The following is a 23,499-nucleotide window of genomic DNA, read 5'->3' on the forward strand; positions in this document are numbered from 1 at the left end:
GTTGGACTCGATGATCTACTGAGGTCCCTTCTGACCCTAACATCTATGGATCTATGAATAGTTAGTGTCTTGGGGATAAAGATACTCACAGAAAAATTTCTGAGCTCTGTAAAAACAAAACCAAGCAATCCGGGTCAATTCGGCATTCCTAGTTTAATTTCTAGGATAGTCTAATAGGTCTCTTTGCCTGAGAACGCCATCCAAAGCATGGTTGTTGGTAGTGACTGTTAAAGCTAAGGTTAAAACCAAGACTGTATCTTTCACAAGTGACCTTTTGTTACACTGAACTCTTGCTGTCAAACCCTAGCAGGCACAAAGCTATATAGATATATTACCTTAACATAGCTGGTCAAGGTGAATCCCAGGTGGGGCATTTAGGGTTGACCTGCACTAGCTCCAGTTTCCACATTAGAATTTTGCATTGAGTTACGTAGCTGTAAGATGGATGTCATTCTGCCATGAAGACAAAAACTATATCCTTCCTTCCATTTTAACTCTTCCCCTTTTCCAATGGCTCTAGATATTTTCAAAAAATTCCATCTTGGCTGAGATTGCTCTTCCTTGATCTGGCCCCAAACTATAATTTTTTGGACTTCAAGAAAAACTGATTGAGCTATGACAATTGTTACTTAAACAAGTTATGCAAAAAGAGTCAGTTATGCTAAAAGAAAAGTATATATATTATGGGAGGCCCAACTAAGGGAGATGCATTAAGTGGCCATTCAAAGATAAAGTTGACCAAAATGCTAACATTCAGGAAAATCTCCAGAAAATTCAAAAAAACCTATAAGACTAAACTGTAGCATGAGTATAATTATGAATCGAATGTGATGGTTTCTATCTGTTTTATACAATTGTTACAAGCCAAATCATGCTTTTAGTCCTGACTTGATTGGGATCCACAGTTAACATTTTTAGTTTCACATCAAGGGCTTGTCATAGGCAAACTAACCATTAAGCATCTTGCAGCCTTTCACAAAACTGATATGTTTTTTCAGGAAACTTGTATAGCATCCCTTGTCAGTAGTGCTGGCAATCCCACTGCCACAGCTGTAGCAACTATAGCAGCCTGCCCAGTCTTTGTCACCCAGGACACAGACCCTGGTTGTTAAACCTCTGCTCCTTTGACTTCACAATTAAAGTCTACAACATTTATTGTTATCTTAGTGAAACACATGGCAGTGCCATCCACCTATACAAGAACAGATATTTCTGACCTGAAGGTTTTAGCATCTGCATTGCCACACTGTGATGTTGTAAGACCTGGAAAGATGAAGATGGCTAATGTCAACAAACCTCTAAAGAGACTCGGGGTTCTTCAACAACCATTTTCTATGCTAGATACCTCAATAGCCACCACACGCCATAAGACAATAAATAGTTTTCTTGTAAATATCTGCCTCAGGACTTCATTTATAGGCCACAGGTAGGTTCACGGTTCCATTATTTTAGGCACTATGCAAGCACAGGGTAAAAAACAGTCCTTATTTTGAAGCATCTATAAATTGAATAGAACAGACAGATAAAGGAGAAACACAAAAAGATGCAGCAGTGAAGTGACTTTCCTAAGGTCACAGAGCAGGTCAGTGGCCATTTCAGGAACTGAACCAATGCCCACTGCACTTCATCCCCTAAGCCAGGGGCAGGCAATTATTTTGGGTGGAGGGTCACTTACTGAGTTTTGGCAAGCCATTGAGGACCACATGACAGGCAGCCAGGGGTAGATAAATATAAATTTTCTAAATTTTTAGGGGCTCTGTGGGCCAGACAGAATGGCCTGGTGGGCCGCATCTGGCCCACGGGCTGTATTTTGCCCACCCTTGCCCTAAGCTATGGTGTCTCCAAGAGACTGGTGATGATATTGAGACCATATTTAACTTGGAAAAGAAGCCCTATCACACAGCCCTTTGTCATAACATCCAGAATCAAGAAAAAAGAAACAATATAGAGAAAGAAGTGCTCTGAAGAGGCCAGAATATAAGAGAAGTGGTGGCTCAGAGAATTCCTAATGAGATAAAACACTTTTTTCACTTTATCAAAACATAAAGATGGAAAAGCAAAGGTTAAGGTAAACCATATAACCTAAGGTGCACAATCCTACAAAGATCACACTTAACTTTCTTCATTGTGATTAGTTATTCCAGTGAAGGCAACAGCAGCACCCACAGTGTCCAACCATTTGCAGAGCTGGGGCCTAAAGTTATAATTCATCTCCCAGTAGCATACAGGTGAGCATTATAAGAGTCAGATGTCTATTGAGATTTCATTGGAATCAAACCTGTGATTAATGTGACTCAACTATAATCCTGCATCCTTGAAGTGGTGAGGGATGCTGAGCAACTCCCACCAACTCCAGGAAGTCAATCAACTGCAATTCATTTTCCTTTCTCCTCTTTTTTTTTGGATGGAAGGGAAAAAAAGAAGGGAAGAGCTGTGATATAACTTACGTCAATCTTTAAAATAAGAAGACATATCACGCTCAATAAACAGGCTCAATACAGTCTGCATCAGCATTTCTTTCCCTCTAGGGAGTAATTAAAAGAAAGATCCCAAAGTAATGTTAAACTGTGATAATGACAGAATTTAAAGCCATTTTCATGCTACATGCTGCATTGCAGCTCATTTCCATATGCTCTGCCTCCAAATAAGGAAGCATCAAGCTTATATACTCTCTTGGGCAAAATGACCAAAGTCCTGATGCCTGGGAGGAGGCTCAGGGGAAAGATGCACATTGTCATATTGTATGTGATAAGGTCTCTATTTTACAAAGCATGGCAGGAGAGAAACAGAAAGTCCATGGAGATCTAGGCTATATTTGTTTCTGCAGCACAGATAACTGCTTAAATGTTGTTTTGTTTTGTTTTGTTTTGTTTGTTGGGGGGGCAGCGTTGATCTGATTCACCTGTACTGTAAATTTGCCAGTATGGGACATTAAAAAATCCAGATTTTAATCACTGTGTATTATCATCACTCAAGCATCTAAATGTCAGAGTGATGAGCACATTAGAAATGCTTAAAAAATAAGATAACCTGTACAAGATCAGTGAGTGAACAGATATATCAGAGGTGGTTCACATCTGAGTTTCTCTTTAGATAACCAAGTGGAAATAAAGAGGCCCGTCAGAAAAGAGTATCCACAAAGCATTGCTTTTTTGGGCTAGTGAAATGACTATTACAACAGCACCTACACATGCAATCATTCTGTGTAAATGTAAGGACAAAAATAAAAGTCTACAGCAGAACTTAAAGTCAGCTAATTATTCTATGTATAATACTTCAGGCAAGCCGAAGTAGGGCAAGGTCTACAATTTCCCAATATCCCCTCCCCCACATATCGTACAGGCACACATCGTACTTCTTAAATAGGCATGCCAAGTCCAGCCTGAAAAATAAAAAAAATCCCAGGATTTCTGATATTTCTTTGTGTTTATAAGGCTGTTCATCCAGTCAGGGTGCAAAAACAATACTGTCTGATTTGTAACAGTAAGAACTGAACAGAAGTCATACTGGATACTTGAAGCGGGCTGTATACAACAAAGGGAAATACCACACATGCAGAACCAAAGTCCACTTTCAAAATACTAGCACAGAGCTCTCACGCAGATATGTCAGACCCCTTTACTTTGAGATCTTAGAGAGCTGGTGGACAGGAAGTTAATTTTTTTACACCTGATCAAGCAGGTCAGAGTTATATATACTTCAGGTACAAGCTGCATTGAATATTGGGTTAAGTGATTTATCCTAATAGCAAAAAAGCTGACAAAGACAGGAAGGGAATCAAGGAATCCCCCATCCCCACCCTCAAGTCCCCTGACTCCCATTAATCAATAGATCATACCAGTTTAGCAGAATTTATAGATTATATACAAATGATGTGCTTCTCAACAGCACAAATCATTAACCAGAAATAAATGCAAAACTTGGCTGAGTGTATGTTCCTTATGAAGTCAAAACTCAACCTAAGTTTATCAAGAGGCTGAAGAATATTTCAAGCTGAGTATGATATGATTTCAAATGTGGAACCAGATTAAATTAACCTCAAGAGCAAAACCCATGCAAACTGACACAAAGAAAAGGTTTGCATGAACTTGAGAACAAAAACTGCTGAGTTTTGCACAGCTTTATAAATTATCTTCCTTTCAGAGCTCTCTTCCTTGATAACAAATTGTGATCTGGGGACCCACATTCTGCAGTGGATCAGTGGTTTTGACTGTGAATTACTCAACTGACCCAGAGGTCAGTAAGAAACCTTTGTTCTCTGCTAGCAAAGTTCTGCTAAGGCATTCAGCACATTTCTAACAACAAACAAATAAATCCTATAATACAACTCGCTTCACTTTTGAACATGAAGGGCCTGTCAGGCTGAATGAAAGAAATTAGACTGACACTTTATTTTGTGCTCAAGCCAGACAAGTCTTGAAAACGACACATAGCAGCCAGATACCATGTAAACCGCATATTGTGATACATGGCGATTGTATGTGATGTACCCACACAAGGCGGCAGGGAGAGAAGGGGTAAAGAGAAAGGGAGAAAGCAAGGGAATTCCAGATCTCTTGGGTAATTTGAAAAGGGGGGTCAGCCATTCCTTTCTTGATTCTACCTGATTTGTGCTGTATTACAATACCACTTGTCATTTTTATATGAAGCAGCAGCGGCTGCAGCTAAAATGCAGAACCGGCAAGAACACTGACACTTTAATATAATACCACATGTTTTGTTCCCTCCATAGCTTTGACAATAGACATAGTTACTTCATGCCTAGTGCCTTCTGGTTGCAAAGCTATTTGGCTACTACCTTTCCGTTGCAGCAGCATCTCCATCTATATGCAGCTTCACCATAGCTGCATGAACGTGTCTATCTGTCACTCACAAGGTTAATCCCAACATCTACCTTCATATCCACTGTGCGAGTTTGGAGGCTTAAACTTTGACAGAGAGGTTAAAGAGGTAATAGCAAAAGTAAATAATTCATCTCTATTTCCACAACCTCTCCATGCCAATATTATGTTAACGGTAAAATTTTCAAAGAAACATTTTAAACCAATTCTCAAGATTTATTGAGCTTAAGGACATGCTGAATGAAGATAACTTTCACTCTTTTGCGTGGTTCCAATAGAATAAACAACAATAAAAAATGTAATGTTGGGACAATTTCAGGATGTGGTATCACTCAAAGTCTTTAAACAAACCTAGATGTCATCTTATGCTGAAGTTTAACCAGAAATTAGATTTAATTTAGGAATTACTAAGGGAGGACACATGGCCTGTGTCATGCAGGATATAGGACTATGTAATGACAATGTTCCCTTCTGGCCTTACATGCATCATGTCTGGAATTTAGCAAAAATTTTAAGGCCATGAAACATACGTAAGAATATAAGAAGCACCAAATTAGGTCAGACCAATGATCCATCTACCCCAATATTCTGTCTCTGACAGTGACAAAAGTTGATGCTAGAGGGACAGCATTGAACTGGATAGCTCTAAAATGATTTATCCCTTACATTCCCTGGCTGGCATCCACTGTTACTGGTTTAGTTATGCCAGAGGAAACACAGTCAGCCCTTCTGTTCAACAGATTTTAATAGATCTATCATCCATGAATTTGTCTATAAATGTGTTTGGAAAGTTCTTAATAAGAAAGGATTATTATGTTGTACACATATAATCATAGGATATAGACAAACGACCAAATTACAGAGAGTTAAAAGGGGACAGGAACTTAATACATACCAGCTGCTCCATGGGAAATGCCTGTGGGCCCATTTTTAACCTGCAGTAAAGAGAAGTTAAACCCCAGGTTCTTGCTGCTCTCACATTGAGGAGAACCTGCCTTAGCTTAGCTGTCACAGGGTGGAGTAAAAGTAGGCACTTAGGCAGTTAGCACAGAACAGCTTAATGTGTTCATTTGTCCACATCCATAAAATATAGATACCATTGCTATGGTTCTGGATATTGAGAATGAATTTAAAATCGATTTGATTTTAAGATAAATCACTTCAAAAGTTTCACTGTTTTGGATCCCAGGTTATCTGTCATAACTGTTAGCATGTGGGAAATGTGGAGATGAACCAGGAAAAAAAGTGCAAGCTGATACAAGTGACAAATCTATCAAATTTATCAAGCATTACACATAGCTTTGCATGAGAAAACTACCTACTCACCAGCTGCAGCAAAACATGCCATGTGCTGCTAGAGTAAAAATAGATACACAGTGAGGTAAAGGTGCTTAGTAAAGGAAAATGGAATAGAGCCGATTCTTTTACACAGATTACAAAAACCAGAGGGCAGAGGGAGGGGGTTATATTTAGGTGAAACTTTGTAAGCCAGGTAGGACTTTTGATACACTCCCTTAAGAACAGTGTGGTCAAACTGAGCCACATTTTATAAGACAGCCAGAATTACAGCCCCTGTGAATCATGACCTCCTGTCACAGCACTGTAGTGATGCAGCCAAGCACCCAGGGCACAGAGGCAGTGGTGACCTCCAGTTGCCACTGTGCCACTGGCATAGCTGCATAGATGTCAGTGGCTTTTGCCTCTCCCAAGTTGGTGCCCAGGGTGGTTGCCCCCATCACCCCGCCCCAAATATGCCACTCTCTTGTCATTCTTCAGGAGGCTCTGGTTCCAAGGGGCAAGTATCAGCATTTCTCATCTCTGGTGGCATACTGACAATTGGAGAATCATAAGGTGACTGCACCCAAAAGCTTGCTAAGAACTTTTTTTTTCCAACTACTCAGTTGGTCTAATAAAAGATATCACATCTACTCAAAGAACCATGGAGAATCATAAGCACTTGAATTTGGCAAGAATATTCATTCTGGCCCAACTGCAGATGGAAGTAGAATATGAACTAAGCTCTCAAAGGATTGCATGGAAACTGCACTCTGCTGGACCAAACTTTTATTAATGATGGAGCCACAGGGGCTCATTAGACATCTGCAAATGACTAGGTTTTATATAGAGAACAAACAACAGGTAACTGAAAATTATATGGTTGGCTTTCTATCAGGGGATTCTGTTATTTCATTAGCCATAAAAAACTCCAGCTGCTAACTTGCTCTTTGACCTCTGTTCCTTGACCATGAGCAGAGTAGCACTTCTTTCTCTGGCAACTTTCCATTTAACACAGGCACCATTCATTACATTAGCCGCAACATTCAAAAGTCATACCCATGAACTGAGTCTTTCTGATTCAATGGTGGTTTCCAACATACCTAATACCAAAACCCATGCATTATTTCAGGTGAACTGATAGTCATTCCTCGTCATCTGGTTCACAAATCCAAAGGTGATCTGTAAATAAGTTGCATTGCTGAAAAACAGGGGAAAGAATAAACACAGATGGTAGTAAGTTATTACTTGCTGTGAAACAGAAATTAAAGTTTATTATGGGACATAGTGGAAATATGATGGTTTAAGTATGTGAGCTCTTTTTCATTTTAGGACACAGGAAGATGCACTATTCTTTTAGAGTGTAAATCAGTTAAGCAATGATTCATATCACATTATCACTCCCAATAACTCTGTCTTCTCAAATCAAGCACACCCTTTGGATTACAGGGTGGAACCAGAAGAGTTAATTGAAGAGCAGATAAGGACTAATAAACCCTTGTTATTTGGTGGATTTCCACATGGAGGGTGCATTTTAATAGGTAAAGGGAAGTAAGGAAAAGTCAGGCAGGGTGACTCATCAGATCGAGCAATGTAAGAAAATTAGATTTTAAGTGGAAAAAGATGTTTCCTAGGAAACTGCATGATCTGCTTGTGGAACATCAAACAAGAGCAATTTCCTAACAACAACCATGTTTAAATTGATCCACTGCACCTCAGACAGCTTTATCAGTGGGGGAGAGATTGGGTGCCTTTTATATTTTCTTAGTTACCATCTTCAAATTGTCTATTATGTGACTACTTCAGCTATTACCTTTCTGACCTTCCATAAGTGTGAGTATGATATTTGCCATTATCTAATTGGAAAGCATGTTTCCTTTCCCCCTTCACCTCTTTTTTTCCCTTTACAGCAAATTCCAGATGCAGCTGCTACCACTGAGACACAAAGAAAATTTATGCTATGTTACCACCAGCCATCCAACACCCCCTTACTTTCTCTCAGCAAGACAAAGCAACTTGCAACACAAGAAGCCTGCAACACTCCCCAAATGAAGATGGCCATTCTATACAATCCTCTATTGCAGCTCAAAATCAATTCCTTTCACTTCCCTACCTTGATATCCACCTTTGCATTACAGTAAAAGCAAACCTCTGCACCTTGGTCACAGTGCACTGCAGTATATATATATGTATATATACATTATCCCAAGTATTTCAGATGCTAAGGACAAACTCAGGAGAAACACAGCCAGGCCCAGGGACTGGACGTGTTCAAATCAGCAGGTCCAGATGATTTCCACCCAAGGGTGCTGAGGGAATTGGCAGAGGCCATTGTGGGACTCCGGCACAGCACTCTGAGCACTTGTGGTGCTCTGGCAAGGTGCCAGAGGACTGGAAAAGGGCCAATGTGGTCCCCATTTTCAAAAAGGGGGGAAGGAAGACCCAGGAAACTATAGTCTTACCTCGGTCCAGGGGAAGGTCTTTGAGAAAATTATTCAAGAACACATCTGTGAGGGACCAGCAGGGGAAATTATTCTTAGGGGCAACCAACATAGGTTCCTTAGAGGCAGGTCCTGTCAGACCAACTTGGTTGCCTCCTACAACTAGGTCACAAAATACTTGGACACAGGTGTCACGGTGGACATAGTTTTTCTGGACTTTAAGAAGGCCTTTGATACTGTCTCTCATCTCATTCTCAGTAAAAAAAAAATTAGGCGACTGTGGCATCAATGCCTGTACGGTCAGATGGGTCACAAATTGGCTGCAGGGCCGCACCCAGACAGTAGTGGTGGATGGGGAGCAGTGGGCACACTAGAAGGGAGGGACAGGCTACCACTAGATCTGGACGAGTTACAAGGGTGGGCAGATGAGAATAGGATGGGTTTCAATACTGACAAGTTCAAGGTGCTGCACCTGGGGAGGAAGAACCAGCAGCATATCTACAGGCTGCAGAACTCCCTTCTCATCAGTGCAGAGCCAAAAAAGGACCTTGGAGTCATTATTGAGTCCAAAATGAACATGGGCCGCCAATGTGAGGACGCGGTCAGTAGGGCCAACCTCACCTTGTCATGCATCCACAGATGCATCACAAGCAGGTCCAAGGAGGTGATCCTCCCCCTCTATGCAACACTGGTCAGGCTGCAGTTGGAGTACTGCATCCAGTTCTGGGCAATGCACTTTAGGAGGGATGTGGACAACATGGAGAGGGGCCAGAGGAGGGCCACCTGCATGATCGGGGGGCAGCAGGGCAGGCCCTACGAGGAGAGGCTCAGGGACATGAACTTGTTCAGTCTTCACAAGAGAAGGCTGAAAGGGGATCTGGTAGCCATCTATAAACTTACCAACGGGGACCAGTGGGGAATGGGAGAGACCCTGTTCCCCCAAGCATTACCGGGAGTAATCAGGAATAACGGCCACAAGTTGATTGACAGTAGGTTCAGGCTGGACATCAGGAGGAACTACTTCACAGTCAGGGCATCTAGGATCTGGAACCAACTTCCAAGGGAAGTGGTGCTCGCTCCTACCCTGGGGGTCTTCAAAAGGAGGCTAGATAAATCACCTGGCCGGGGTCATTTGACCCCAGTACTCTTCCTGCCATGGCAGGGGTTGGACTTGATGATCTGCTCAGGTCCCTTCCTACCCTACCAACTATGAAACTATGAAGGACAGAAGAATCAGCTTGATGTGGTATTCTTTCTTGATCACTTCCAACTCAAAATACTGCTAGTCATTGTTATATTTATCCAGTCTACAGAATATGACCATGGATAGCACCAAGGATGTACTAAACTTTACAACATGACCATGAATTATTGAAATATTTTCAAAAGTATTAAATGTACAGGAACGTAAATGTATGCAACTTAAACAAATGTACACACCCAACTGAATTTGGGGGTTAAAAAGCAAGTCGTGTATGCAAGAATGGGAAAAGAAACTGAAGATGAGCAAATAATCTTGGGAGAGCAACAATTAGATTCCTCCTCTTCCAAAATCATAAACTGAATGAAAACTGAGCGTTTTTATCCATTCTACAAAATATAATATATTGACTATCTTAATTAATGTGGGAAGAGTCCAAAGGAGAGCAACACAAATTGATTACAGGTCTAGAAAACAGAACATACACAAAAAGTTTAAATAAATGAGGTTATTTAAGTCTGGAGAAGGAAAGACTGAAGAGGAAATTTTGATACTAGTCTTCAAATACAGAAAAAGTTGTTACGAAGATGATGGCTTACAACTATTTTCTGTATCCACAGAGGGCAGGATGAATATTAATGATCTGAGATCATCACAGCAAGAGAGAGTTAGGTTAGACTTTTGGAAGAACTTTCTAAACCTAAAGATGATTAAGTACTGGACTAGATTACCTAGAGGGAGACTGTGGAATTTCCATTAATGGAGGTTTGTAAATGCAGGTTGAAGAAATACGTGTCTTGGATGGTTCAGAGAGGAAAGTTCTTGTTTGAGAAGGTGGTGGGCTTATCATTCCTGAGGTCTCTTCCAGCCCTACAGTCTATGACTCAATCAACTGCATTGTGCAGCGGATCTGGCTAGAACTATTAACCTGAGCTCACGTCCTAACGGTAAAATGCCCACATTTAGGCTGCAGCTTGTAATCCTGGAAGTCCTCCATATACCAAATGCTATCTGCAGCTGAATTGGGCCCTTAGACTGTAATCAATCTTAAATTCTCCACAAACACCTCAATGATAAGAGTTGATGCAGAAGTCATGTGCTGCAGGATGGTGGCTAGTGGAGAAAGAAGCTTCCATGCTCTGGGACCACAGCTCCAGGTGGCACTGAAGAAATGGCAGGCTATATTTTCAATCCATCTTAACTGGGCCTCTGGTTTTATAGACATAATTTTAGGGGCACAGAACAGAGGGTTAAAATCTTGTCCACTTCCACCCTACCAAATGAGAGTTGTTGGCATAGTCCAAGATAAATCTTTTTCAGAGGAAGAAAAATGCAACAAGAAGTGTGATAAAAAACAATTATGAATATTTTGTTGTTATAAAGCTTTCCCCCATGTATACCTTGAAGCTGACAAACAGTTTCTTCCTATGCTCATAGTTTACAGCACCTCTTGTAGCTGTGGACATATTTAGGATTAATGCTTTTATTTTAAAGGAGAAAGATTAAGTATTTTTAGCTTATGTGAAACAAGATGATGGATGCTGCAGTTGTCACCTCCATCTTACATTGCATGTAGCACACACTGTAGCTCATAAATATTTAAGATGGCTAAATAATTATCCCAGCCTCCTCAACCTGCCTTTCTTTATTAGTTCCGTAGGGAACCAGGAAAGCATTTGTTCTCCTTCAGCCATACAGACAATTATTATATTGCAAAATTTCCTCTTTTTGTTGTTGCTGCTGCTGCTACAGGATTCTCATCTGTTGTGATGCGATGGAATTAACCACTTGCAGAGGACAGAAGCTCCCCTGTTTACTTACCAGATCAATATAGCAAGCTTGGCACGCTTTCCAAAACATCTCCATCAAAGCAAATCCTGTCTCTCTCAATTCCACCTTTGGTTTTGTGTTCACATTAAAAGCAGAAAAAACCAACTGGGCCTCTATCCAAGCACCCTAAAATATGCAGGATTTCAGTGTGTCAAGCTGAGAAGCATGCAGCTGATTCAAAGAAAAACATCTTTGTGGCTAAATGGCAGGGGCTGAAGGGATGCAGGTGTACTCAATTTATACCACCAACTGTAAATGACTGCTGAGGGAGAGGGGGCCAAAACCCCTCTTTTCCCACAAAATAACATTGCACTGAATTCATACAGTAGCTTTGTAGCCTATTCTCCTCTCTTTTTAAATACAGCCATATGGTAGCAAGCAGATCCTTACAACCTAATAGCAGATGAAGAGCCTGAATACTCTCTAGCAGCCAGCAGACCTTGCCCCAGCAGCCTGAGAGGTAGTGCCTACCAGCAAAGCCAAGGAAAAGAAGCTGTTTCCCAGATGGCAGGGCTGCGGAGCTTTGTCTCAGAGCTAGGCATCTTGATTGTACACCTGTCAAGTCTGTCACTATGGTTCAATACCCTCCCCCCATCTCTCCCCACTCAACTTCAGTACGTTGCGGAGAGGGAGAATAAGAGCATAATCTACACCTCTAGTGAGCAGTGCTGGTTGAGTGCTGTTGTCATTTTATACAGGGACTAATTTGCTTTAGAATGCTATTGTTAAAAGGGACACAAGGTGTCAAGTAAAAATAATCTGTGCAGGTACTATACTGTGACTTAAGCAGTGTTGGATGGAAATCTGCACTTTTCTTGTTTTACAGCAATGAAAGTCTGATGGCAGATTAGATCATAGGGGCTGAACTCAGTGGAGGATACGGTTTTGAAGACTGCACATCAATTTTGAAAACATTTTACCCACTCACAAAATGTATTTGAGTTTTCTGAATCCTCCTTTTTAATGAAGAAATTGAGCAAAGCTATAGTCAAGGGCTTGTCCACATAGGGTCATGCAGGAAGTTAAGGCAACTTAGGTAAAGATGTAGAAATAAAGCATATGAAAAACTCTGTGGGAATGTTCTCATTCAGAAGTAAAGTTGTCTTCGTTTGCTGAAGCTTGATCCTCCTTGGACCTACACTGAATGAAGGTAACAATTTCTAAAGTGAGCATCCCCGTCCAGGGAATTTAACGCACTTTAATTGGTGTGTATTAACATCATACCATTAGTTGATCTATCTTAACTTTCTGGAATGCCCCTGTTCAGGAAAGCCTTTAGATACTATAGGTATAAAATAAATTACAAGACAAAAATACACAATTCAGAGCTCAAAGAAGCACTGCCAAATCTAATATGGTCCAATGAATTCAAAGTCAGACAAGGCCCATTCACCTGTACTTGACTGAATAAGGAGGAGAAACCAGCACAGATTATAGTGGACCCAGTTCACACCTCTTGCAAGAATTCAAGCCACAGCTACAAAATTATTCAATCTTTAGCACCTCCCCAGTGTTTTTATTTTACATTATTTATCTTCTGATGAGGATTTGATGCATATAAACTGGATTACCCTAATAAGGCCTGTTCTTATACTCCTGGATCAGTTTAAAAGAGCATTTTGGGATAGCAATTTGAGGGCTTATCTGGAAAAAAAAGAAATTTTGGAACCTTTTAAGGTTAATGCATCATTAAGTTCTACAGAAATTAATTAACCTCCTTGTTTTCTTACCTTTTTTCCCATTCTAAGATGCAAATAGGTTACAAGATAGAATTCTATCACTAATACTATTCTAAAAAAAAAAATTGAGGGCAAGGGAGAGAGCTCCCTGGCACATGTTCATATAATGGGGAAATTAGATCTGTTCCCCAATCCAAACAGCTGCACCTCCTGGTATGCTGCATGTGCATAGCAGGACACATGATTTTCGGATCAGGGGCCACATCCCAATCACACTACTACTACTTGCCAGTGCATGGGGATCCCAGGATCATAATCCTGGGTTCCCTGTACACCAGCATATTGAAAGCTCAGTCCCTGAAGAACCACTGCGATCCCAGGGCTGGGACTTACAATCAACTGATCATAGGTTCCAGACTTGGGACCCACCAGAGTTTTGAATGAGCTCTGGTGTGGTCCCAGGGCTGAGACTGACACTCAGCGTGTTGTGGGTCCTAGCCCTGAGACCATGCAAGAGCTGGCTGGAGACTCCAGTGCAGTCCTGAGTCTGGGATCAACATTCAACTGATAGGGCTGTGCGAAATGGCTATGTCTCATTTCAATTTTGAATTTGGCTGTTTTGGAGGGCAGTGATTGATTTCAGTGTTTCAGATCACTGCTCTGTTTCGATTTGGCCGAATCTGTTGCAGAGTTTTGACACTGTTTTGGAGATTCTGATCGGCTGGGGAGAGGTAGGCACAGCTGGGCAGCTGCAGGTTTTCCTACGGCTCCTCTGGCTGTGCCTGTGTCTCCCCAGGTGGAAAATGTCCCCATTGCTGCCCTGCCCAGCCCCAGCAGTTTAAAAAAAACAACCCCCCCAAAAACAAAACAAAACAAAACAAAACAAATCACCAGCCCCATACTAACTGGCTGAAGGAGCAGCAATTGGGGCCTCTGGGTGCTCATGGTACAGCCCCCCCATGCAGTGTGGGGGACAGCAGTGATTGCCCCCCCCCACCTGGCACCCATGTGGCAGCTGCCCCACAGCACAGGTGCAGTGTGGCTCAGCAGGGTGCCGTGCACTATCTGGGAGCTGGGGCTGAGCACTGCCAGGCTCCGGGTGACTGCTGGAGCTGCCCCAGCTCCCAGACAGCATGCAGCACCCTGCCGAGCCATGTTCCATCTGTACCATGGGGCAGCTGCTATGTGGGTGCCAGGTGGGGGGGTGATCCCTGCTGCCCCACACTGTGTGGGGAGACTTCCACAAGCACCCAGAGGCCCCAATTGCCGCTCCTGCAGCCGGTGAGTGTGGGGCTTTGAAAAAAAAAAAGTGACAGGATGCTGGGGCTGGGTGGGGGCGCAATTGGGGAGCAGGGACTGTGTGGGAGGCTCTGCCAACAGGCCCCAGAGCCCCCACAGCCCCTGCTACAGCCAGTGAGTGTGGGGCTTTTTTAAGTGCCAGGAGGCTGCGCTGGGTGGGGGATGAAGCCAGGCAGGGAAGCCATTGGGGCTTTTCCTGCAGCTCTCCAAGTTGTGTTCAGTGAGGGCTGCACTGAGCAGACTCAGGTGCTGGTGTTGGCCCCAGCCAGGAGTAGCAGCATGCTGTCATCCCGCATGCAGATATGGGGGCCCGCGCTCCCCAGGAGGGCTGCAGCGCTGTCAGACTCCTCCCGGGGGGGGAGGGGGCACAGACCCCCAGATCTGCATACAGGATGACAGTAGGCTGCCATCCCTCCCCCAGAGCACTGTGATTGGAAGGGACCTCAGGGAAAGCTCGCAGACACTGGCCAGCTGCAGATGTCAATATCAGAACAGTCCTTCCACCCCTCTTCCCCCTCCCTCTTCTTAGTTTCTGTTTTCCTACAAGTCCAGCTCCAAAACATCTAAAACATTTCCAAAATGTTTTGGATGGTTTCATTTAATTTCAAAGCCTTCTATTTCATTTCAGATTCAGTGCTCTGGGCCCTGAAAAACCTCTGAAATGAAACAGCTGCCAAAATTTTGCACAGCCCTTTGGATTATGCTCTCATTTGACTGCATGTCCCAGGCCCCAGGACCACACTAGAGTCAGCTGGAGATTCTGGTGCGGTCTCAGGACTGGGGAAACTGTCCACCAAGCCCTGCTGTGCAGCTGGCATCAGGCTTCATGGAGGAAGACCCTGCCACATGTTCAATTTAATGTGCAATGGAAAGCAGCCACAAAATTATTACACATATTTTGTGAAATAATCTTGTGGCTTGTTTCACATTTTATGGCAGTATTAATGGCCTGAATATGTGACTGGCTACTGACATGTTAATCATGTCTCAAGTGTAACATCTACCAGGGACCAAAGAGAAAGAGATAAAAGGGTGTATATAGAGAGGAAGGATGCTGTTTGAGTGGAGGAAAAAAAATTATATTCCAACAAAGTACTTTCACTAAAAGAAATGACTGGTTGTAACAAGCAAATGAGTTAAAATAGAGATATATTCCCTCTCTGACAAAGTTTTGCTAGAGAATCTCTTGTTTCCTTGTTTCAATTTTCCTTTTTTATTATTACTATCCATCATCATTAACTCAAACAATTTGTTTTCCTGTCCCTCTGAGGGCTGGTGAAGGAGACATATTTACGGAGCTGATCTCAGGCAGAACCCTGAGTTTATGATTTTCAGTGACTGCACAGAGTGTGGCCTGAATCAGTGAGGTATTTAAGTATGTGCTTAAAAGTTAGGGCATGTCTAATCCAATTGACTTCACACATCACAAATCAGGCATGCGCTCAAGTGCTCTGATGAGCTTAGGCCACTGTCACATTTGGGGGTAGGCACGTAGCATTTCAGTGGATGCATCTACACATGCAATTACGGTGCCTGAATAAACTGTGGAGCTTATTGCTCCAGAGTTTATTGCTCCCAGGCATGTCATTTGAACATGCACCTGGGAACAATTAACTCAGGAGCAGTAAGCTGTGCAGTTTATTCAGGTGCAGCACATGGAGCTGGGGAGATGCAGCCCTACCTGACAGGGGACCATGGGGTTCAGCCTGCCAGCCCAGGGCTGCTGCCCCCGACTCTACATGCTGAAGAAGGGGTTGGCTGGGGCACAAGGGAGCTTCGGTGCAGGGCTTGCCAGCAGGCAACCTCCACACTGAATCACACTTGTGCCCCAGCCAGTCCCTCTAGTGTCTGCATGTGCACTGCTGCACAGTTTCCTCCTCCACAACAGGGCTGTACTTGTAAATACAAGTACAATCCTGCTGCTGAGTAAATTAGTTTACTTCAGCCTAAAAAGGGTGTATGTGTAGATGCCAAAACATTTATTGTGCAGCTAAATTAGTCAACTGCGCAGTAAATGTATTATGTAGATGCAGCCAGTGGCAGGAAAATAGCAGTAACTCAACACAGAAAGATATCCTTTATTTTCACAGCTGAAGGAAAAGTAAACTACTTATTAATACAGCATTTCTAATGTGATCAGTTACATCTGTTAGGCAACAATAACGAGGAAAAAAGGAACAGGAAGACAGCACACTGCACATACATATACTGACTGCACTCATGATCACTAACACAAGGGGTAAAATGAGTACAATCCCTAGTTTTAGCATTGTATTGTGAGTATGCATCAAACACAGGATGGTCGTGATTAACATCCTTAAAATACTGTACATTCCACAGTTCTAAGTCTTTCAGAAGAAAAGGCTTATGGAAAGCACACAGATTTTGTAATTATTATTGCTGCCTTTTAGTCTGTTTTGTCTTAAGGCCTTGTTACATTTCAGGTGGCTCCTGGAGCTCTGAACCCCTGAATTGTCAACACATTAATACCTGAAATTAGTTTTAAGCACACTTTGGGCAGCTTAAAGTTTCTCCACTCCGGGACAGGTGTTTTTCTGATGCGTTTCACCTACCTCGTGTTCCACAAATGTGTGGCCACTCCTCATAGAGAAGCCACTCAAGTTTCAGTCCTTCAGCATCCCAGAATGCAGTGTCCCCTCCCCCACCCTTCTGTTCTGTGTGGATAAAACTTTCCACCCCCTGATCTCTACTACTCAGGGGGTAGTTACGGAACCAAACCAACTCCCTCTTCCAAACTCCAGAGTGGGACCTTCCCACCTGCAGGTGTGCAACCTGTGCAAACAGCTTGCAGAGCACATGCCAGGTCACAAGTACTGGGGTTCAGAAATGGGGTGCAGGGGGATGGGGGGCAAATAAGGTAGGGGGCCAGATTGCGTACCCATGAGCTGAAGCTTTCTTTCCAGGGCAGGGGCAGCAGCTTCCCTCACTGCTCCCAGCTACCCTGGGAAGCAGGACCAGCACCCCCCAACCCCCACCCCACTTTATTAAAACATGAGGTCTTCTTTAATTTACTATTTTTTTAAATTTTATCCATCAGTGGATGACTTCACCTGACCACCCTTTCCCCATCCCCATTTCCTTTCCACCTCCCATTTCATTAACTTTCTGCCCCCCAACTTCATGTTCCTGCCCCCCTGCCCTGGCGCCCCAACCCATCTCTCACACACCTCTACCTAGAGCACAGATAGAAGCCCTGTAGTGGCAACTCATAGCTGTAGCTCGTAGTCAGGCACTGCTCACCAGCTCTCTAGTGGCAAATCACAGCTGTGCAGGTTGGGAACAGTCAGAAAAGGTTTCTAGCCTTAGGTGCAACTACTCCAAACTCAAACTAGCACTGACAGTAGCTAAAACATTTAAGTAGCTAAAAGTGCAAAATACAGTAAGCTGTATAGTCTGTAGCATTTTTCTTCTGAGCAATACCAATTAGGAATGTCACTGTACCAGGTTGTTCCAGAATAGCTCAACATGGTCCAAAAAGAACCATTTATCTTACCTTCCTCCTTTCTCCCCACTCCTTACTTTTTTGGTTACTACAGGATGTATAGCAGAGACTCATAACTACTGCTACTTGAAGAGGCAGAAAGCTAGCAAAGAGTTGCAAGCAGGTAGGCAGCTGGGTAAGAGCAGAGTAACATGAAGCCAGGGAAAACCATTAAGGGTTAAAGTGCAGTGGGGAGAGAGCAATGGCTGCATCACAGGGTTTAGGCTACAGCACCTGAGAACTGGGCTAATTAAAAATCCCTGGCCAAGAAGGAGGCCATGTGACCCAAAAGGGGTGGAGTCCAGCCTACTACAAGCCTGGCCCCTCAACTAGAGACCAGTCCAGCCTGTACTCCTGCTGACAAGAGAACTAGTTTGGGCTACAACAGGGCAGGGAACCCAAGGAAGCTGCATGAGCTAGCAGCTACAGGGCAATAGTTTGCTGGGACCCTGGGAAACCCAGGAGAGAGTTTGAGTGAATTGTTGTCAGGACCTCTGATCAGGCATGCCAGGTTGGAGCAAGCATCTCAGTTGTCACACCTGCCCCTGATCTCTGGCTAATATGACTTCCCCAGTTCTCTACAATCAGATGGGCTGCTGAAAGTGCCACTCACCCCTTATAAGCACACCTGTGACTGTGGCACAGAGCCTCAGACTATGCAACACCTGCTGCAATGGCCCCTGCTTGAAGACGCATGTACAGTGAAAGATCTTCCAAAGTACAGCAAATGAGCACAAACACATATAACAAAATGGTCAAGTGTGGTGTAGAGACAAGAAAAGAAGAGAGCATATCTGCACCCTCAGTCTGCAGGCACGCCATCATGCAGGCTTGATCTGTTCTGGCAAGCCTGTTTTGGTTCTGGCTTTTCCTGACCCTGATCATGGATCTTCCTTGGAACTCAGCACCACTTCTCTAACTCCTGGCCTCAGCTTATGGCTTGGTCTTCATCACTCGGGTCTCCCCTCTCAGGTTCCCTAGAACTTGGTCCCATGCCTTCCACCTTGCTGACCCAAATCTCAACCCGATGCTCTGGTAACTGCTGACCCCCAGTTCACTCCTAATGGCCTATGACAGGCCCAGCCACCTACATCCTGGATGAACCCTCACAAGTGCAGCTGGTAGAGGATCAGCTTGTAGCTACAGGGGTGGTAGGGAGCCCACAGGGGCACCCGAGGAGCATTCAGTGTAGAGCAGCCTTGCCTGGTCAGAGATGCCAGGGGCATTATGTTTGACTGCAAGTATCCATGCCTGAATTAGGGACACCAAAAGGGGTTGGGTTTGACTGTGAGCATCCTTACCTGGGTCAGGGACCCCAGAGGGCTGGGACAGCATGCAAGACAGAGCCTAGGGTCCAGAGAATGAGGCAGGGGTGAGCTGAGGCAGAGAGAGCCAGAGCCTGAGCCCAAGAGGCAAATTAAAGAAGAGCCAAAAGCCTTGAACCTAGTGTGACCAAATGTGAGGAGCTAAGGCCAAGAAAGCTGGGCCAGAATAAGTCAGCCAGCGCTGGAAGCTTGCAGCCAGAATAACAGTGGGCTAAAGTCAACAGAATTTAGGCCTATACAGGTAGGCACATGTCAACACCTGCAAGGCATAGATGTGGCTATACAGGACAGAAGCTATGATTTTAGCTTTTGAGGCAGTTAAAGCCAGAGGGGTCAGAGCCCCATGAAGAAACCCAGTGTCCAGATGGGTTGGAACCCAATAGGGTGAGCTGGTGTCTAAAGGGGCTGGATCCCAAAAATGGAGTTTGGCAGGGGTTGGAGCCCTGAATAAAGTGGGCCAAGTTCAGCCCCAGGGAGGAAAAGAGCACAAGAAGAGTACCCAGAGCTCATCAGCCTCTGAGGACTGCCTCCCCCCTTTATTGTTACCATCAAGGTGTGGCAGGAAGGTAACATGGGAGACCCAGTTATGCTGAGCAGGGCATAACTAAGACAGTCACTAGGGGATGTCATGGCTCAGGGTCTGTCTAACTACAGACACTGCCAAGCCACAAGCCACTTATGTCCATTAGCTAGGTGTTCTCTTTAACAGGGCCTTTCCCTCCATCTTAATGCTGCAGGTTCTTCCTGAAAAGAATCTGGCTGTCCATCCATAGTCAAATCTAAAACAGAGCCTCATGACCATTTCTTACAGAATATTCTAATTTCAGTAAAAGACCACTTTTCAATAAGAGAAATGTTTTGGTTTACAATGTTTAACCTTCCCTGTTCACAAATAAGCATTGATTTTCTACCCTGCTTAGCAGATAAAAAGAGGTAAACATGAGATTGCTCCAGAAATCAGAATTCAGGGACACTTAACCAAACTGAACATCCCTTTTGTCGTTCTTCACTAGTTCTGATGTATTAAAAAGCACACCTTGAATGTGCCTGAAATGTAGAAAAATACCAAAAGGTTTCCTAAGAAGATATGACCAGTTGCCATTACAAGGCTTTCCTTGCCAATGTACAAATGCATTGATCTCTTAGTATCTTTTTCAGCCAAAAAAGCAAGATCCAAAATTGTATTGTCATATGCCATTGGAGGTACTAACCTACTCTAGGGGTAACTGTTTGAATGAATCTTTGTGGTCAGAGTTTTACACCAGGTCTACCCTACAAAATTTTGCTAACATTGCTTGTCTTCCAGGAGTCTGAAGGAAATCATTCTCCTTCTCCAGCACAGATAAACCAGTGTAGCAGGTTTGCCTTTTGCAACTTGGGTTGAGTCCCAGGCTTGAAATCTTGCTCCAATGTCCCTGGGTGGAGCCCACCCACCAATCAGAAGGCAGCAAGAGGAGTTAAGTCATGCCCCTTTCCTGAGGGGAGGGGGAAAGGAATTCCCCTCTCCCCCCGGACCTGATTGAAGACTGCAACACTCAGGTCCAGAAGACTTCAGGGGTGGAGCCCTGGAGCGTATAAAAGCAGCTGCGTGCCCAGCAGGAGGGGAACACATTCGGGACAGAGAAGAGAGAAGAGCGGAGCTTAGAAGAGCTGAGGAGAGCTGCTCAGCAAGGTGAAGCAATAGCTCAGAAGCACCCCTGAAGACTTCCACCAGCAGGGAATAGCCGATGGCTCCAGCAGCTGGGCTCTCAGTATGCACACGGAGTCCGAACCCTGGGAGCTGCGTGAGGCTGCTCAGGTCTGCAAGCTCTGGTGTGCGGCCAGAGACATGGTGCACAGGCCAGTGCACAGAGTAGGACCTTTGGGGCACTTGGGCAGCTCAGGTTCTCAACCCCCAGGACAAGGCTGGGAGCTCGGTGCAGGAGGCACTGCATGGAGGGTCCAGGAGTGGACTGACTCTGGTGGTGCACAAGGCAGCCCAGGCCTCTGACCCATAGCAAAAGGTCGAGTCCAGGGAGCCAGATGGTGCTCAGGCTACTGAGCCAACAGACAGGGCTGAGCCAGAGGCCCCAGAAACCCTGCAAAGAGGAGCCCTGTTCTAAGGAACAGCGACCCCACCCCAAAGCCCACTGCAGGCAAGACAGCAGCTTGGCACAGAGGATGAGAACCACCCTCCAGGCCTGGGAGCTGTGAGTTGCAGGGAAAAGAGGATTCCCACAGGGGGGAGTCCCCCCCTGGTTAGTTAAGGGCTCCTGAAAGTGGAGGTCCCACTGGTAAAAGTTACCAGTTTCCTTGTAGGGCTTGGGAGAAGCCCAGGAACATTGGAGTTTCCCCTTGGGATTATGTTTATTTTGGGGTTTATCTGTTTCAGCTCAGATACTTACCTGCAACTTACCTGTATCTGGAGCACTGGTATAAGGTTTTATGGCATTTACCCAGAGGGTATTGTTTATGTTATTTGTTGAGATATATTATTGATTTATTTATTTATATATAAGCTATGTATCTATAAGCTATCTAAACAAGTGTGTGTGTGTGTGTGTGTGTGTGTGTGTGTGTGTCCATGTTTCTTCTCCTTGTGATAACTATATACACATTTATTTACATAAACTTAAGTCCCCTGACTGTCCTGGCCTGGTTCTATAGGGACAGAGGGAAACTGAGTGGTCTGCAGTTCCCCCACAGCACACCTGCCACCTAACAATCCCCTTCAATTGGAGAAGGGGAATATATACCCAAGTTACCTGGGCTACATCAGGAAAAAAAGCTGGAAGACAGTACCTTTTGTCAGCTTATCTAATTCAGGAAGGTGGTATAGTTACACAGGCAGAGGAAATCCTGTTAGCACATGCTGTGTCTCCACTAGATTATAACCTCTGCAAGGTTATAAGCTAGTGATTCTCAACCAGGGTGCGTTGACATCCTTTTGAGGTGCTACATGATGGCATGCAATGCTAGGACTCTTAGGTGTGCAGGTATGATTTCATAGATTTCATAGACATCAGGGCTGGAAGGGACCTCGGGAGATCATCGAGTCCAGCCCCCTGCCCAAAGGGCAGGAAGTCAGTTGGGGTCATAGGATCCCAGCAAGATAAGCATCCAATTTACTCCTGAAGCTGTTCAATGTAGGTGCTTGAACCACCTCCACTGGCAGACTGTTCCAGACCTTGGGGGCTCGGACAGTAAAGAAATTCTTTCTTATGTCCACCCTGAAACGGTCTTCCAGGAGTTTGTGACCGTTCGACCTAGTCATCCCTTGGTGGTCACCCCTGATAAACTTATAGGTGGCCATCAGATCACCCCTGAGCCTATGCTTTTCCAGGCTAAAGAGTCCCATGGCTCTCAGCCTGTCTTCGTAAGATCTGTTTTCCTGATCTCTGATCATGCGCGTGGCTCTCCTCTAGACTCTCTCAAGCTTCTCCACATCCTTTTTGAATTGTGAAGCCCAAAACTGGACGCAGTACTCCAGCTGCTGCCTCACCAAAGACGAGTACAAGGGGAGAATGACGTCCCGGGATTTGCTCGAGAAGCATCTATGGATGCAAGCCAGCATTTTGGTCGTTTTACTAGCCCCAGCATCGCATTGGAGGCTCATGTTCATCTTGTGGTCAATGATGACCCTCAAGTCTCTTTCTTCTGTAGTGCTATCCAACATAGCACTGCCGAGCCTATAAGGGTGCTGCAGGTTTTTCCTCCCAAGGTGGAGAACCTTGCATTTTTCGGTGTTAAACACCATCAGGTTCTCGTCTGCCCATTTGCTGAGCTTGTCCAGGTCAGCCTGGTTCACCCGCCTATCTTTTGGCGTGGATGCTTTGCCCCAAAGTTTGGTGTCATCGACGAACTTGGCCAGTCCACTCCTGACTCCAATGTCCACATCATTAATGAAGATGTTGAACAGTATGGGTCCAAGGACAGAGGCTTGAGGGACCCCACTGGTCACAGGGCACCATGATGAGTGACTGCCATCAACTACAACCCTCTGGGTCCAACCACTGAGCCAATTTCCCAGCCAGCGGATCGTGGTGGAGCCAAGGCCACAACTGGGCAGTTTGGCCAAGAGGTGATCATGGGATACCAGATCAAAAGCTTTTTTGAAGTCAAGATAT

The sequence above is a fragment of the Crocodylus siamensis genome, chromosome 5 (genome assembly GCF_052110815.1).
Source record: "Crocodylus siamensis isolate JL-2025a chromosome 5, ASM5211081v1, whole genome shotgun sequence".
Classification (NCBI taxonomy): domain Eukaryota; kingdom Metazoa; phylum Chordata; order Crocodylia; family Crocodylidae; genus Crocodylus; species Crocodylus siamensis.